The sequence below is a fragment of the Etheostoma spectabile genome, chromosome 23 (genome assembly GCF_008692095.1).
Source record: "Etheostoma spectabile isolate EspeVRDwgs_2016 chromosome 23, UIUC_Espe_1.0, whole genome shotgun sequence".
Lineage (NCBI taxonomy): Eukaryota > Metazoa > Chordata > Actinopteri > Perciformes > Percidae > Etheostoma > Etheostoma spectabile.
In genome coordinates, this window is record NC_045755.1 from 8,904,437 (window position 1) to 8,907,989 (window position 3,553).

The 3,553-nt window shown below is 40.5% G+C and overlaps 1 protein-coding gene and 1 pseudogene across 15 annotated transcripts in view; both read left to right on the forward strand.

Annotated features, from left to right (window-relative positions):
* The window catches only part of nrcama (neuronal cell adhesion molecule a), a 1,100,153-nt gene that overhangs the window by 528,792 nt on the left and 567,808 nt on the right, over positions 1–3,553 (forward strand). The gene's annotated exons all lie outside the window — the stretch shown is intronic.
* The window catches only part of LOC116673021 (plexin-B2-like), a 279,884-nt pseudogene that overhangs the window by 88,389 nt on the left and 187,942 nt on the right, over positions 1–3,553 (forward strand).

The window sequence follows — 3,553 nt, forward strand, 5'->3', positions numbered from 1 at the left end:
CTGTGCAAGAGAAATCTCAATCATTCCTGATTATTCATGGAGTTTGTGATTGGGATGGTTTGAGTAGCCTAGTCTGCAGTTCTCAGTAACATTAGACATTTTACCATATACCATTCCAACATACAATTGGGAGCTAGGTGTTAAATGCTCTAAGTTAGGCTAACAAATACAATAAATCATGGTGAAAACCACTTGAACAGAACGTTTTTCTTTGTTCCCCATCAGGTTCTGTGGGCTAGGACGTGTTGGAGATGGAAGGGATCACATTCATCTTCAAGCGTAGATCTGTAATGGGCTTTTTTTCCATTGCCTGTATAATTTCCCCATCCTCCGTGAATATTTGTACACCTCATTACCCCTATTTAAGATTGAATCCCTTTGACAACACTGAAAATTCTGCACAAATTCATAACAATATTTAATATTTAATACTTTAGAGAGACCGATAACTCGACACCGATCCTTTTATAACAGATATATTATTTACACACTTCGTATGCCAACAATATTGATCTTTCTGACTACTTTATATTTTATATATGTACATAGTCGGCTCAGAAACTTTGCACCCCCCCTTTTTTCTTTTGCGCTACTTATATTTTATATTTTATTCCATGTTATATTCCTCTTACGTATCTTGTAGCTTGTTGGAAAGTTGTGGCTTCGGTCTCATTGCACAGGTGTTGCACATGTGTACAGTGACTATAAAGGCTTTCTATTCTATTCTACTTCATTATTTAACAACAAATACTTGTGTTAAAATACCCTAGTTGTTTGTGGATAAATGTTACTTCATGTGATTTCACTTGCCACATACCAAAGTATTTCAGTCCATTAACCCTCATGTTGTCCTTGGGTCAAATTCACCTGTTTTCAGTAAAAAAAAATAATATATATATATATCAATATCAAAAACCTTTGGAAAAACAGCAAAAACGTCAAAAAAAAAGCACCCGACATTGGAAAAATGACAAAAATGTTGGAAAAGCGATAATAATGTTGAAAAAAAAAGTGACCATGGTTGACAGGAAGACAAGACAAGGGTTAAAATATGTTGTTCTGATGCTTCCATGGACTCTCTATGGCAATGTTTCCCAAACTTAGGGTCGGGACCCCAAATGGGTCGCAGACCCAATTTTACTGGGTCGCCAATTGGCAGAGAACAGACTAAATGCTCAGCGTGACCTCAGAATGGGGCACTTTCAAAAACCGAACCTAGACCAGACCAGCTGGTTGATATCTTCCCACCAGCCACACACATCTCATTAATTCAAGTCAGCATTATTTAAACAAATGTTGGTGTCGGTACTGGGGATGATGGGAGGGGGGATGAGAACATATGAGTTGAGAAGGGGTGAAGACCAGAAAGGAAATGAGACCTTTTCTGTTTTTTTTACTTTTATAGTGGAATAAATCTACTTCCTATACATTTAAATTCTGGTTTTGTTCCGTCTTGTGTCCACAGTTTAAAAATGTAGATGTTACCATGTTCATGTTGTGTTTTTTTTGTAAATTTGGGTCCCGGGGAGACACCAAATTCTCTTTTTAGGGTCTTGAGCTGAAAAAGTTTGGGAACCACTGGTCTGTGGGCTTCTCCCTTGACTGGATGATGTCTCCATAGTGAACGTGTTGCAAGGCAAGGACAGCTGAAGAAATGAAAATGGGGGATTGGGGGGGTGGGGGGGGGGATGACATGCCGCAAAGGGCCGCAGGTCGGAGTGGGCGCCCGCTCTACCAACTGAGCTACCCGGGCGCCGTAAGTAGACACGAAGAGGGACGGCGAATTAACTCCCAAATGAAAAAAGGGAACACGTTTAGGTTCTTCTTCACGGCGTGATGCCTCGTCTTTAGTGAGCAGGTCCTCATCGTTTGTCACGTCACGGCTAATCTGGGGACAGCTCGGCCGAGACGAGTCGGCATCTGTCTGATCGGACTCGGGAGATGGGATGATTGATTAATCGCGGCGTGCTTTTTCGTGGTAATTCATCAGAGTCGGGATAAAAGAAAACCCAGTTTCTACAAGTTCAGCCAGGCTGGGAAACGAACCTCAGGTCCTGTCATATCACCTGAAAGAGATGTCAAGGTGTCCCCGGCCATTAGAAGGTTTAAAAGACCTTTTTCTCAGATCCAGTGGTTGTAGTTGGACTTCCTCAGCACGTTTCATCTGTCATGTTTTTTGATTACATTTCTGCTTCAGCATTTTCAAGGTTTTCACACAAATATGGTGATAATAACGCTGATCTAGAGTCATTATAGACATTATTGAAAATGCCACTACATACATACATATACACACACACACACACACACACACACACACACACACACACACACACACACACACACACACACAGACTCCTATTAATACCTGGTCACGTTAACACTGGACTCACCACTGACACTTTGATAATAATTTATGGTTCTTTTTGTCTTTATTTGACGAATGTTCTTACTGTTGTTATTATTATTACTGTTATTTTGTTGTCTTTATACTGTCTTTTTCTTCTTTTTCTGGTAAAACTGCTGCTGGAATTTTCAATTTCCTCGCAGGAGTCATCCCAAAAAGATTAATAATAAAGAGAAGTCTAAGTCATAGTGAGAGAAACAAGGTGTCCCACCTGTGCTTTCCGACCAAAAATGTAAATGTAAAATGAAGTGTAATAGATTTCTGTATTTGCGTGATTTTAAAAGGACTGTAAGTAACCAAACGGCTGAGTAATGGATGTAACTTTTGTGTTTTGTGTAGGAGCGGAGTCGGAGGTGGTCTGACGGAGGTGGTCCGACGGAGGTGGTCCGACGGGTCTTCAGAGAACAGGTGAGGGAGGAATAATCACCTCTACTCTTCTCTCTCTGCCTTTTCACTTCGCTTCTTAAACCTTGCTTTTCACACGACGAGACCTCGTTCTTTAAAAGGCAATCTGCCTTCAGTTGCCATGCCCATGCTGTAATTTTTGAGGCAGATGATTTAAAAAAAAGAGGTTATTTTAGAGGTTTAATTTTGAATGTGTTTATTTTAATTTGTCGGATCTCTGTGTGAAGGAGATTTTTTTTGAGTGTGACCCAGATTTGTGGTGAGAAGGACATATTACAGTTAAAAAAATACCTTGAAAAGTGTCTTTAGCTTCAGTCTGAATGTCATAAAGAACAACAGGAACTGGATCTGGAAAGAGAATATTAAAGGGCCCACATTCTGCTCATTTTCAGGTTCATTATTGCATTTTGACGTTGGACCAGAATAGGTTTCCATGGTTTCACTTAACATTTTTGTGGTACTGCACATTGCTGCAGGTCCTGTTTTCACCCTGTGTGTGTCCAGGTCTCTGTTTTATCTCCAGAGTGAGACATCTCACTAGTTTTACTACTCAGAAACCGGATCAGAGGACATTCAGAAACCGGATCAGAGGACACTCAGAAACCGTTACTATAAAATAACATTGAATTGAATTTGGTTTTGATGTCTCTGATCCGGTTTCTGAATGTCCCTGATCCGGGTTCGAGGTCCTCTGACCGGTTCTGAGTGTCTGATCCGGTTTATGAATGTCCTCTGATCCGG